Source organism: Ambystoma mexicanum, chromosome 2q (assembly GCF_040938575.1).
Source record: "Ambystoma mexicanum isolate Mex_15411 chromosome 2q, UKY_AmexF1_1, whole genome shotgun sequence".
NCBI lineage: Eukaryota > Metazoa > Chordata > Amphibia > Caudata > Ambystomatidae > Ambystoma > Ambystoma mexicanum.
Window position 1 is genome coordinate 1,477,992,202 of NC_090924.1, and position 15,266 is coordinate 1,478,007,467.

General features: G+C 48.6%; 1 protein-coding gene across 1 annotated transcript in view; it reads right to left on the reverse strand.

Moving 5' to 3' along the window:
• LOC138570290 (zinc finger protein 300-like) overlaps nt 1–10,268 on the reverse strand; it is a 38,695-nt gene extending 28,427 nt beyond the window's left edge. The window contains exon 1 of the mRNA XM_069649062.1: nt 10,173–10,268. The gene's annotated coding sequence lies outside the window, so the exon portion shown is untranslated. The remainder of the gene's footprint in view (nt 1–10,172) is intronic.
• Nucleotides 10,269–15,266: the final 4,998 nt, after the last annotated feature.

Below are 15,266 nucleotides of genomic sequence, written 5' to 3' on the forward strand. Positions count from 1 at the left end.
TATCGTGATAGTTTCTTTAATTTGGGGGGATTCGGGGGGATTTTAACTGTGTGCATGACTGTGACCTGGATAGGTCCATCCCGCCACAAAACGGGACGGGAACGCAACATCGCCACTCAAGCGGGTCATAGAGACTCTGGACCTGTCAGAAGTGTGGAGGGAATTACACCCAGGGAGGAGGGAATATTGCTACTACTCGTCCCCACACGGGCTGTATACGAGAATTGATTACCTACCTGTGGACAGCGCACATCTCCCTCAAATCGACTCTTCAGCTTATCTGGGCAGGTCGGTATCCGATCACTCGCCCTTCAGACTAGTCTGGGCAATGAGCGGACCTAGACCCCCCCATACCACTGTGGCGGATGGCGGCCGACGCTCTGACAGATGGTGCATTCCAAGAACAACTTCGCCCTAAACTGATCGAGTACACAGAAACCAATGTGGGGAGCATAGATAAATGGAGCACCATAAGGGAAACACTGAAAATAGTGGTGAGGGGGGAAAACTATTGCGGGTGCGGGGGGGGGGGGGAAATCAGGCAGACACTAAAAAGAGAACTGGAGGTAAACAAAGAAAAGATTAGTCAACTTCAAGCCAATGCCCAGAGGACAAGGGAAGGGGAGAAGGAACTGATGGCGGTCAGGGAAGCCAATGGTGAAGCCTGGAATAGACTGTCGAAATTTGATTACATAGCAAAAACCACTAGAGCACACTCCGAGGGGGGGACAAGCCGAGCAGGCTTTTGTCGTGGCTGTGCAAAAGGGAAAACCTGAGATACCTAACAACGACACTTAAGAATGAGTTGGGTGAAGTGCACACAACGCAGCTGTCCATAAACAACACCTTCCAAATGTTTTACTCCCAGCTGTACCACCACGACAAACAGGTGCCACACCAGGACATATTGGACACGCTGGAGGAAATAGGGCTGCCCAGACTAGATAGAGCGGACAAAGAAATGCTCAACAGTGAATTGACTGCTGAAGACATAAGTGAAGCAATGCAATCATTGGCTACCAGTAGGGCTTCTGGAAGTGATGGTCTGCCACCTGAATTCTACAAAACATACTCAGAGGAGTTGACCCCGATCCTACACAAAGTATTTCAGGAAGCATTTGAGTTCAAAATGCTCCCAAAAACCATGAGAGAGACCTTTGTGGTCCCGATTCCTAAACCCGGCATAACCCACAGACGAATGTGACTCTTATAGGCCCTTGGCAATGCTAAATTATGATGTAAAAATCCTGACAACTATACTGGCCAATCACCTTTGCAGGGTGATAGACACCCTAATACATGAGGATCAGAGTGGATTCGTCCCAAGCCGCAACACGGCAGTAAACCTGCGGCACCTACAACACATTGTGGAACAAACATTTAGTAGGGGGTGGGGGGACACCTTGCAGTAGTCTCGCTGGATGCCATAAAGGCATTTGACTCCATATACTGGGAGTGGTTGATTACGGTATTGAGAGAGTTTGGGCTGGGCCAACATGTCATCAGATGGGTGGAGCTGCTCTATGCAACGCCGGTGGCCAGGGTAAAGACGGGAAGGATAGTTTCAGCCACCTGGGACATACAGAGAGGGACCAGACAGGGCTGCCCACTGTCACCCATGCTCTATGTATTGGGCCCTGGAGCCGATAGCAATAAACATTAGAAAACAGAAGGATGGAGTGGTGAGGTATGAGTTGTCACCGAAGGAATGCCTCCTGGGGTCCTACCCGAGGATAGGTAAATACAGGCACATAATTAAACTAATGGATATGGCATGTATATAGGCAAAGAGGTCCATTGCAATGGCGTGGAAATCCCTGGGAGGACCATGATATGAAAAGTGGTACAATGTGTTGGACCACTGGACGAGTGCTGAGACCAGAGTGTGGGGCGAAGGGGTCTCCAAAGCTGGGGTAGAAGCAAGCCCAGCATACGAAGCCTGGAAGTCATTAATCTGGGACATGTTCCACTCACCTGACGATAAACCCCAGCGAAAGCATGGGGCTATGACTCGGGCCCTAAGTGGCACAAAGTACAGACCCCACTACTAGGTGGCTGATCAAGTAGCCCAACCACCCCCCAATAAGAGTGGTGCCGACGCGCTGATGACAGCCTACTAAAACACCTGCAGAAAATACTGACTAATAGAATAATATACAAAGACTTGTTGGTTAAATGTTGTTTGTTTATGTTTATATGTTATACTTAATATGCAAAACACTATTGGTGAATCATATCATATGTTATTATGTTTAATACAAATACCAATAAAAACATTTAAAAATAAATAGTATTCCAGTACATGCAGCCAGTCAGCAAACTCTTGAGTCCAATAAGCCAGCGGCCTGAGGCCCTTTCCATTTTTCTACACCTACGAATACAGTACTTCAATCTGTGGACACACTCTAGAACTCTTGAGTGCATCGACCTCCGGTAAAGCACACAAGACTCTAGTAGATGGTCACAATCACCACAGCATAACACAGCCATGCACCCAACAATCTGTACACTGGCACAACCCACACACATAAGTCAGCCACCTGAGGCCCGGCCCACTTCTATACATACATGTAACGCTCACCTGATTCCCGCAGAGGCGCCGGTCTTGACTGGGTGAATGCCGTATCTTCAAAGGTGATGTGTAACACACGGTTGGCTCTTTGGACTGGACCTCTGTGCACTGTATGTCTGACTCGAAGAGTAAGATGTCTGCAGATAGAAAATATGGGATTAATGAACTGGGGTTATTGGGTGCCTCTCTCCTCTTCCCTTTCTCTTCTCCTGTAGAACCCCAAAGGTTAACACCCTCACCTTAGGTAAGTGAACGCCGAGCTCTCCATCTGCCTCGGGGCAGGGTGCCGTAACCAGTTTCTTCACTGGATAAGGGTGCAGGCCTCTTGACCTCAGAGGACTGCTGTCCGTCGTTAACTGCACGAACGGTAAGTTCTGGGCACTTCAAATGTCTTAAAAGTCTTTTGTAATGATATCTCTTGTTTTGCAGGGTTCCGGCGATGGCGGATGGCGGGCTGATGAGAGTTGAGGATCGAACCCACGTGAGGAATAGAAGCGCCTGGAAGCACGTAAGTAAGCGCTTGTAGCCTGCTTCACGATGCGCACTAACTGTCCCTTTTATCTTGCAGGTACAAGTTCGGAGCTTTAGAGAAGCTGAAGGGTGCTGGAATACCCACTGGATTCGGCGTGGGAAGGAGTAATGGCACGTGAGTAATAAAGTTGCCCAATGTCTTTAAACGCACCTTCTTTTGTCTTTCAGATGCGGGATGCAGCGCCGAAGGCCTCCGGAACGTGCGAAGAGCTGGTAAGCTTTTGTCTTTCAGATGCCGGAATGCAGTGCGAAGACCTCCGGAGCATGCGAAGAGTAGGTAAGCCTTTGTCTTTCAGATGCCGGAATGCAGCGCGAGGCGTTGGTGACAGCCGATGGACCAGGTAAGAGATGCGCTGCCACTGAAGACCGTAGTGCTAACCTGTTCTTTCTTTGTCTTTACAGGTGCTGCTGAAGACTGCATTCCAGGATGGTAAGCCTTTGTTCCCTTAGGCCCAGGATCAGAAGCAGAAGACACGATGAGCGTTCTGCTGCAGAGAATGCAGAATAACGCAAAGCAAGATTCAGAAGAGTTCCAGTGTTCTGAACCTAGGGAGTGGCTCCTGCCCCACCCAACAGGAAAAGTAGTCCCAAACAGAAGAGGATCAGGGGTTCAACTGGCAGGTAAGTAAGCAGCATGGTCTGCTGCAGGTAAATCCACCCAAGCATTATGAGCCCGGCGCTTCCAGCGCTGGGACTGGGCATCTTTATGAGCCTGGTGCCACTGGCGCCAGGACAGGGTCCAAAAGGTCCCAATTGGGACTGGCTGGTACTCGGAACCGGGGTTATGGGTCTGCTTCCAAGGGAGTCGGGCAAGTCCTGATCTTTTGGAAGCAGAGATCATGACAATACACTATTCCAGTGCGTGCAACCACTCAGCACACTCTTGAGTCTAATAAGCCAGCCGCCTGAGGCACTGTCCACTTTTCTACACATACCATTACAGAACTTCAATCTGTGGGCACACTCTTGAACTCTTGAGTGCATCGCCTCCGGCCATACACCCAAAACTATAGTAGCTGGCCACAATTACATCCAGTATCATACACCCAAGAATCTCGAGACAGTCCAACCAACCACCTGACACACGCCCTGTCCACTTTTGTAAACATACTATTACACTACTTACAGCAAGTGGACAGACTCTTGGGTACATGGCCTCTAGCCATACACCCAAGAGTCTAGTAGCTGGTCACAATCACCACAGCATAACACAGCCATACACCCAACAATCTATACACTGCCATAACCCACACACATACGTCAACCACCTGAGGCCCTGTCCACTTCTGTACACATAGTATTCCAGTACGTACAACCGGTCAGCACACTCTTCAATCCAATAAGCTAGGCACCTAAGGCCCTGTACACTTTTCTAGACATACTATTACAGTACTTCAACCAGTGGACAGACTCTTTCGTGCATGCACCCAAGAGTCTGCTAGCTAACCACAAACCACAACACTACAGCACAATAAAGCATATACAAACATCTGCATATCATCCACAATGCACTCCCCTACCCTAGTGAAGCCTGCCTGCAGTCACCACATAAGCTGCTTGACTGAGATCTTACCCGCTAACTGTCGCGGTGTGCACAGACAACACGGACACAACACTGTATTCTTCCACCAAAACAAATCCATCATCTGAACATCTTTCACTCCCCCACCCTTTCCAGCCCCTCTTCCCACCACCAGATGCCGCTGTGGAATCAGCGAATATCCATGGATACAACATGGCGGGCGTTTCTTAAAATTATGACGCACATCATGCTTCCCTCCAGTCAAGCAGCGGGCGTGTTGGGTTTCCGCAGACACCACGGCGCCCGCCAGCCGGCTATCACTAATGTTTTGGACCTACATTTTACCTGTTTTTTTAAAAACTACTGGACGGATTTTCACCAAATTTACGGAAACACGCTTTCAGACCATGCCGCTGCTCCTGCCACAAATTTGTTGAAAATCCATCCAGCGATTTGGGCTGCAGGCGTGAGCAAATTCTTTCTCCATTCACTATATGGAAGAAATAAAAATGTTTGGACCCCCTTATAACTTGACCCCACCGCCCTCCTTGATGAAACCTCACCAAACTTAGCAAAAAAAATCCCAGAGGACCACATACTTTTTTTGCAATGTTTGGTGAGGATTCGTCCAGGGGAGCAAAGGTATAAGCCGCCCAAAAAGTGGTATTGCTATGAGTTGAGCAACTTAACCATAACTACACATATGGGACGATAGTTGAAAGGGTTCAGGGAGGTTTTTTTTCTGGATGGGGAGTCTAGCAGCATGCCCGAACAGAGAGGGAAAGACGGAAGTTGAGACAGGGGTGTTTAATAGGGAAGAAGAAGAGGGTAGATGTATAGAATAAGAGTAGATGGGAGAGGATCAAGAGGGGCAGAGGGGGGGGGTGTGCCTTAGTCAGTAAAGCAGCAGTATCAGTGCGTGAGAGAGGGATAAAGGAAGACAGTGAAGCCGAAGGTAAAGGCACAGAAGAGGAAGATCAGAAGGACAGAGAAGGGGAAATAGCATTGCGGAGGAGAGCGACCTTAGAAGAGAGGTACAAGGCCATGTCTCCCGCAGAAAGGGATGAGTAGAGAGCAGGATCTAGAGAAGGGGGAGAGAGGATATGAGACACGGTTTGGAAAAGACAACAAAGATGAACGTCAGAATAGTAAGACGGTTTGGTAGAGAGAAGGGCAGTGTCGAAAGCAGAGTGAAGAGAACAGGCAGGACCAGAATCAGAAGCAACAGAAAATGGCCGCCAGCAACGTTCAGTTCCGCGAAGGTTGCGCTGCAGGGAGCAAATCTGTTGTGAGCCACAGCTGAGGAGGCTTCCAGGTGGTGAAAAGCGAGATGCCGGATATAAGGATTTAAGAGACACTGAGAGGGAAGAGAAAAAGAGAGGAAGTAGCAGCATCAGCTGAAAGGGAGACAAAGTCTGGTAGGGAAGGGAGAAAAGAAAAAAGAAGTACACATGGAAATGAACAAGGAGGAGTCAAAGGCACATAGATCTCAACGGAGAAAAGAGTTAGTTGGAGGGGTAGCAGGATAAGAGGGAGCAGAATAATAGAGAAGGAAAGGAGATGGTGGTCAGAGGAGTGAAATAAGTCCTCTTAGTGTTGTTTAATATCCTTGAAAGATGACCCACAAAGTTAACTTCCACACTTTCCCCAGACCCCCCCACACACACACATACACACAGTTCAGTACGTATCCATATCACCTTATTTTGACTGTTGTGGAAGATGGTGCTGAGATGATCATCATTTACACAAAACCCAGCAATCTACATTGTTAGGTCAATCACAGCTCACAGTAACACAGAGGCAATTTTAGAAATCACTGCCTGTTCAGTCTGCACAACACATTGCAATGCTGGAAACCACTGCTTGTGCACTCAAAATAACAGCTCAGTCCTGGAAATCACTGCCTGTGGACTAGGGGTGTCACAATATTGGTTTTATGCTGGTATGATAACCTTCTTGCCAAATGACGGTATATCATGGTTATCGTGGTATAGCAGGTGGAGTTAACTAATCTTAACAAATATTTTCTTAAAGGTCATAAATTGTCAGCATTTTGAAACTTGTCTCTGCACATATTTAGCTGATCCTCCAGGAATCTAAGGAAGCTGCAGATTTGGTCTTTCTTGGCGCTCACTCGTTGATCGCCTTGAATGAAAGAAAGAGTGACTAGTGGAAGTGTTATAATGCACATTTTGAGCAATGAGCTTGCTGCTCAGTCACAGGTCATCGCTTTGGCCTCGACCTGCATTATTTTGGAACCGCATGGCATGGGCATCAAGACCCCTCGCTGCCATCAGTCATAAAGGTTTGTTTTGATAACGCTTTATCCCATTAAAGGGAGAAATGTCACTCATGTGAGGTCTGAAAGCCCATGTCCTTATGTTTCTTTTGTAAAAATGTCATAGCCAACACACACTCACTGAAAGGTTGCATATTGATCAAATCACTATAGCTCGTTTACCATCTGCCTGGTGTATTATAAAGGTCTGATGTTTGAGTCACCACTGACCTTGTAATTCTAACAGGACAGCGTTCAATGGGCGCTGTTGATTTCTTGTTCATTTACCTTAAAGAGAGTGGCACACATTTTTTTTGTGAATGACAAAGTTTAAATACATATCGGCACAAATATGGCTTAGACCACCACCTCACCACAGCCCCATCATTACCATTTTCCCCAGGTCTGAGCGCATTAGGACCCTTGTGATGCGAGTTGAGACGGAGGAATGCTTTCATGGGTGGTGTCACAAATTGAGGATAGACCTGAGACATATCTCACCCTCATTGCTCTCAATACTTCAAATTGAATGTAGAATCTGTCCTGCCTGCTTGAATCCAGTGCCATATGCAGAAGGAAGGTGAAGGATCAAGCGAAGCAACAACTCCAGTGCCAATGTGTACATCTACACGGAGGACAGTGTTGGGGGGCAGTTTATATACTAGCACAAAGCACTGATAGTCCCAGTGTTCATACAGTCTACAGAGCTAACTTTTGTGGACATGCATCTTAAGGGTATCCAGTTCATTCCCGTGTTTGAATTCTGGGATGTGTAGTTTCCCATCTTTCAAATTGGTAGGAAAACTACAAATTGGCTGATCTTTAACCCAACTCTACTGATCACAGAGAAAGAGCGGTCACAGCATCAAAGCTGCAACTAATAATGTGGCCTCACTTTCCCTCTGCTCTTGTCTGCCACTCAAGGCCCCCTTGGCAGACGCCACACCCCACAGTGAAAGATCCAGAATGCGCAGCATTTGCATACTGCAGCCTTTCGAAATCAGATTGAAAAGCTCACTTAATAGATCCAGGCCCTAAAACGGTATACCGGTATAAACAATGTAACGGTTATTATAGTACAATTAAGCTGTTCACAGTATCTAAAAAAGGTATACCGGTATACCGTTACACCCCTACTGTGGACTGTGCATAACACAGAGAAATCTTTGAAATCACAGCATAACACAGAGCAGTCTTGTAAACAACTGATTCTGAACTCAAGATCACCCTGCACTCGCTGCCTGTACACCCAGGAGAATGTGATTGGGATAGCAATCACTGCATGTGTGCACAGGAAAGCAAAGAGCATTCTTGGAAACCACAGCCTGTGCACCAAGTATAACACGGAGCAATATTTGAGACTACTGTCTGTGTGCGCAGCATAACAGAGCAATACTGAAAAATCGCTGCCTGCACAGCCAGTTGAATCGAGAAAAATCTTGGAAATTACAGCCTGGACAGAGGATGAAGCAGAGCAATCTTGGATATCACAGCAGGTGAATTCAGGATAACAGAGAGCAATCTTTAAAATCAAAACATATGCACCACAGATAACAGAGAGGAATCTTGGAAATCATAGCCTGTGCACCCGAAGAATGCATAGCAAACTTAAAAAGGACTGCCTTTGCACCCAGGATAACATAGAACAATCTTGGAAATAACTCAGGGTGCATCCAGGGTAACACATAGCAATATTGGAAATCATTCCCTGTGCGCTCAATGTAATGGAGAACACTCTTGGAAATCATTCCCTCTGCGCTCAGTATAATGGAGAGCAATGTTGGAAATCATTCCCTCTGCGCTCAATGTAATGGAGAGCAATGTTGGAAATCATTCCCTCTGCGCTCAATGTAATGGAGAGCAATGTTGGAAATCATGCCCTTTGCGCTCAATATAATGGAGAGCAATGTTGGAAATCATTCCCTCTGTGCTCAATATAATGGAGAGCAATGTTGGAAATCATTCCCTCTGCGCTCAATATAATGGAGAGCAATGTTGGAAATCATTCCCTCTGTGTTTAATATAATGGAGAGCAATGTTGGAAATCATTCCCTTTGCGCTCAATATAATGGAAATCATTCCCTTTGCACTCAATATAATGGAGAGCAATGTTGGAAATCATGCCCTTTGCGCTCAATATAATGGGGAGCAATGTTAGAAATCATTCCCTCTGCGCTCAGTATAATGGAGAGCAATGTTGGAAATCATGCCCTTTGCGCTCAATATAATGGAGAGCAATGTTGGAAATCATTCCCTCTGCGCTCAATATAATGGAGAGAAATGGTGGACATCAGCCTGTACAACCAGAACACCACACAGGAATCTGGGATATCCCAGCGTGTGCACACATGATGGCACATAGCAATCTTCCACCTTGGGGGCCGCGGCCTGTGCACATGTTTGTGACACTCCCTGTTGCTGGTGGAAGAGTGATACTGGAGCCTTCCTCTGCCCTTGGAGTGCTTGACACTACTTGGGTACTTTGGCTCTAAGTACGAGGTTTGCATCTGAAGTCCCTGTGCGGTCATCAGTTATTGGGTCATTCTGCAGCTACACGTATGCAACACACACACACACACACACACACACAACACACCGCCCTGAACTTCACTTACTACTCAGGGCGAGAAAAAACCTTAACATCAGGTGTCGACATTTGCAGGGCTGAAAATGGAAACAATGTACTGGAGGAACCCTGGCCTCCTTGGAGGGGTGGGGCCGTGGGGTGTAGCCCCAAACCAGGTCACACAATACGGTATCTTTTCCTATGACCCAATCCGGGGGCTTTGCATAAAAGCATTATGGGCAGCATAAGAATGCCCACTATTTTAAATTTGAAAACATGCCTTATAGTGATTCAGCAAGAAACCCCTTTTAGCTGGATGTGGGACTCGTCAGCATACTCACTCTTACAGGGAGATGGGTGTAAACTGCAGGGCATGTATGCCGGTTTGCACAGCTGCAGCTCAGTGGGTGCGACTGTGGCTGTTTCTGAAGTCAGTCTCCTGCGCGAGAACTGGGCTCCAATCCGAGCTGATTTGGAGTTGTCTGGGGGCAGAGTTTGCGGGAGCGGCGCACCTGGGTGTTCCGGCCCATTTCCTACCCTGGACACTTGAAAATACATTCCACTCAATGGCATTATCATGTAAAAGCTGAGGCTATCCGAGGCGTAAAAGAGGCACACGTGCATTAGCGGAGATTGGGGCCCACACCACACCACACCCTCCTGCCCCCCCCCAGCCCAGAAGCAATATGACACCACTTACCAGCAGGACCCCCGCAGACAATAGAGGAAAGAGGAAGCGCGCGGCCTTTAATCCCCGGACTCGGGAATCCCGCGGTGCATGCCGGGACTCTGCAGGAAATGAGACAGACCCTCTCTGGACACGCTCAGTGCAGAGACGCTACACCCCGGGACAGACTTCCAGGCACTATTCAGTGGGGCGTCCACAGTCACGGCTTCCGTGATTAGGATGTGAGTGCTCGCCCCTCCCAACCCCCACACACCCCCTCTGCAGTATTTCTACTTTGATACCCCGCGGCCTACAGCACCTGCAGGCCCCGGGCACTGGGCTGCACCCACCCTGGACCCGGCTCAGAGGCAGTCCTCCCAGGGAGGGGGCAGGATACTCCTGGGGAGGGAGGAATCACGGGTAACTAGAGACTAACAGCACCCCAGCAGGGCGAGGGGTGCAGCTTCATGCAGGAGGGGTAGCGCCGAGGCGGGGGTCTCCAGGCTCTAGGAGGCGAACTGGCCAAAGAACCGCAGTTACTCTTGGACTTGATTATTTTATAAATAACAGAAGTGCCATCGTTTAAATTGTGCCAAAGAGCTGTAAAGTAAGACTATGCTTCAGCCCTTGAAGTAAACACAGTAGATTGATTTACACATTGTTTACGGTTAATGTGCAGAACACATTTGCCCAGGATCACACGCTTTTTAAGTGGCGAAACCAGCATTTGAGATGAGTCTGTAACTTCGGGACTTGCCCCATATCCTCCCAGCTCCAGTTGGCACTTGACCACATATCCTCCCAACTCCAGTTGGCACAGTAGCCCCATATCCTCTCAGCTCTAGTTGGCACTTGCCCCATATCCTCCCAGCTCCAGTTGGCACTTGCCCCATATCCTCTCAGCTCTAGTTGGCACTTGCCCCATATCCTCCCAGCTCCAGTTGGCACTTCCCCATATCCTCTCAGCTCTAGTTGGCACTTGCCCCATATCCTCTCAGCTCCAGTTGGCACTTGACCACACATCCTCCCCAGCTCCAGTTGGCACAGTTGCCCCGAGGCCCACTCATTTTTTAGTGCATTTTCGTTATATAACTTTTCACACAATACACAAACGGAATCATACATGCAAAATGAAAACACTGTCAAATACAATTCACTAAAATAAAACATTTTACCAATCAATAAATACAAAAAAAGACGCACATCTTTACCAAGGAAAGAATTTACAAGATAGTCCGTTAAACAAGGAGCAGACCCCACACTAACAGAGCGGGGAGGGGGGGGGGGGGGGGTGAGCAGCACTTTATATTATCCTACCACTGGAGGAAACCCCTTTATAGAGAACCTGGCAGCAGCACTGCTGAGGTCCTGCCAAGGCTGAACCCCGAAACACATCGCAAGCAAAAGCTCTCCCTTCATATAACCTGTATTTGCCCCACGTGTTTACTATATGCAGGGCAGGGCACACAGTTAAGACATGCCTAATATAGTTGCTCTTCCGGCATACATGTATGACGTGGCAGCTACGCTCCCCTGTTAGCCAGTACTTCCTGCTTATTAAATCCAAACTCCTCGCGCCAGGCGATCTGGAATACTGGGCTTCCTTAAATGAAAAAAGTAGTGAGAGATTTCCTGGTAACCGTCGTCCTTCCGTCAGATGCAGTCACCATTGAGCCCTTTACTCATACCACACCCAAAGGATTTGGGTCATATGGTAGCAAAATCGTGCCTTCCGGGTGCCGGTTCCTGACAAGCACCTCATCTCCCAGGAATATGTCTGCTGATCGCAGTTTCCTCCCGACATTCTCTCTCTCATTCCGCATCCTTCGTGCTTCCGATCACTCCCGGTGCTATATCCTCACTGTCTTGCAAAAACCCAGGCATGCACCTTCTGAACAGAGCTTCTGCGGCGGGGGCAACTCCCGTGGAGCAGTGAGGAGTGACCCTTATATTCCCTCAGGAACTGCTGGAGCGCTCCACGCAGGGATTGCCCTTGTCCATGAGCGATCTTGAATACCTTGTTCAGGGTCGGCATGAAATGTTCCGCTTCCCTACTTGCTTTGGGCCACACTGGAGATGTCTTCCTGTGCCTGATTCTGTACTCGTTTACAAAGCCTGCAAAACTCTGTCCAGGAAATGACGGCCCCTTATCATTACACACTTCTTCAGGGAAACCATGAGCAGCAAAGACCGTGTCCAACATCGGCACAATGTTCTCAAACGAGGTAGATTCTACAAACTCCCCCCCGGGATACCTGGAAAATGCACGTCTCTCCCTATGGATCCAAAATTCATGTGCGCAATCTCCCACGGTCCAGTGCCTCTGGGTATTGACTCAATGTGGGTCTCTCTGTGCACTGGGGCTGCAGCCTGACACCCACTACAATTCTTCACAAAATTGTCCACCAGCTATTCTAAGTTGGGGAACCACACCTTTATCCTTAAGCGTGACTTGGTCTTAGTCTTGGTCTTAGCTGACCCCCGATGTACCTGATGGACAAGTGTTCTTACTTTGGAGACCAACGCTGACGGCACGACCATCCTCTAGCCTCTCAATAGCAGCCCGATTCCATAAAGGGCAATTTGTTCCTCACCTTCCCCAGCTGCTCCAGCGCTACCTTCCCGTCCTGTGTGTGTTCGTCTCGCCCCATCAGAGCCCACTTCCACTCTCCTTTGGCCAGGGCATCACAGAGTAGGCAAAAACATTTGTCGCCTGCGGAAATCTCTGCCAACTCTTGCACAGACATTGAGTTCGGGGTGTTGGACTCCACTACTAGTCAGACAAATTCTTCAACATCCACCTCTCCTCTACCAGACTCCATTTCGGAGTTCCACGGATGTCCGGACGGGGAATCTGCAGCATTGTTTACTCCTGGCCGGTAAACCAAGCAGACGTTGTACTCCAATAATGCCAGCATCCAACGCTTTCTTTGAGCCGGTGGCCTCGTTGATGATCCAGCCATGATTGGGAGCAATGGCTTATGGTCAGTCACAACCATCACCATTCTCCCCAACACATACAGCCTAAATGCATTCACCCCCAGAGCACCGCCAGTGCCGCGTGTTCAATCTGGGAATAGCACTGTTTGGTATCCGTAAAAGGCTCTGCTCGCAAATGCCACAGGCTACACCTCACCCTTAGAGAGTTGCTGGGCCTCTAGTCCGAAAGGGCTCGCATCCACCACAATCTCTGTTGCCACGGCTGGGTTGAGAAACGCCATGGTGTTGTCGGCTGTGAGGGCCATCTTGATTTCCCCGAATGCACTCTGTTCTAAGGGGCCCCACTGCCACCCAGTATCCTTCATTGTCAGATTTCATAATGGTTTGGACAACGTCACCTGATTCCAGATGAATCGCCCACAGCGTGTTACCATACGGAGGAAACTTCTCACTTCGTGGCTGATTCTGGGGGCTTTGCCTCCTTGATGTCCTTCACCTTTCTGGATCCGGCGACACGCCTCCCTGCTGAAACAGGAACCCGAAAAACTCAAACTCCTCCTTGAAGAATTCACATTTTTCCTTGTTGAGGGTTAGTCCCAGTGACCTGATCCTCTCAAGTGTCTTTTCCAGCCTCTTCATATGTTCAGTCTCCGACACAGCGAAAAACAAAATGTCATCACTGATATGTAGACCCCTTGCAGGCCAGCCAGCACTCCACATATAATGTTCTGAAAAACCTCAGCGGACGATGATACGCCAAAGCTGAGGCACTTATACCTGTACAAACCCTTGTGAGTTGAAAAAGTTGGAATGTGCCGGGACTCGGGGTGCAGGAGCAGCTGGGGAAGGTGAGGAACAAATTGCCCTTTATGGAATCAGGCTGCTATTGAGAGGCTTGAAACACCTGTGTACAGGCGCGTTACAAATGCCATATCATATCATATCATATCATCTGATGGTAGCCCACCCTCAGGCCCAGTTTTGAAAAATACCTTGCTTGTAGTTCTGCAATGATGTTGTCTAGGGGGGTGTGAGGTGCCTTTCCCGCTTGATGGCCTTGTTGGGCAGGTGCATATCCACACAAATCCGAACCGACTCCGGTCTTTTCCATTTCCGTGCCACCACTATCGGAGATACCCACAGGGACGGCCTCTCTACTGTCTCAATGTTCATCTCCACAAGGCATTCCATCTCCTTGTCGACTTGGTCCCTAAAGTTAAACGGTACCTTCCTGTGCTTAAGGACCAACGGGCGGGTGGATTCATCAATTTGCAGTTTCACCAGCTCGCCCACCAGTTTTCCTACATCCACAAACACACTATCGAATTTCCGCAGCACTTCGTGGATGTCCTCTACATAGACCCCATATGCAAAACGGACAATTCTGAGGGCCTCTGCCGCGGCACATCTCAGTAGGGTGTGCTTGCTGCCATTGGTGACAAAGAATCTCACCTTAATGGTGTTTGGCCAAAGGCCCACTTTTGAGACAAACGCCTCTTTGAGTGGCAACGGTTGCGTACCTCCGAAGGTGAACATTCTCACTTTCTCCCGGGCCAAGACTGGCAGGCCGGGTAATGCCTCATAGTGTTCCAGGGCCATCACGCTTATGGATGCCCCCGTATCAATCAGTACTGGAATTTCACATCCATCAACAGACAATGCACATCTCGGCTGCCTCTTTTTCTTGCCTTTTAGGTCACTGAGCATGGAGATTAAGAACATATCCTCCTCATTGTCCTCTGGTTCGGGGCCTTGGTATGGCTTATCCTCATCCTGATCTACTTGGGCCACCCTCGGGAAACATCTCTGGGCAGACACGCCCACCTTGGCATGGTCTCTTGATGTGACTACTGGCCCTGGGGCTTTGCACATGTGTGCAAAATGATCAACTGCCCCACATCTCCCAAACACTCGCCCGTTTGCAAGACATTCAATTGCATGCGGGAGGTTGTATCCACAGAGAGTGCAATGCGTTGGCATCTCAGGTCCCTTGTCTCTTTGAGGACCCATTCCACATCGTACTCCCCTGGTGCCTTGTTGACACCCTATTGTGCAGACTTCCTCCAACTTCACCATCTTCATTGCTTCATCCATCTTGAAAGTCCTCATGTCCACAAGCTCATAGAAGCACCCCAGTTCTAGAATACGCACTAGAGTGAGCCCTGGATCTCTCAGGACCTGTTGCCA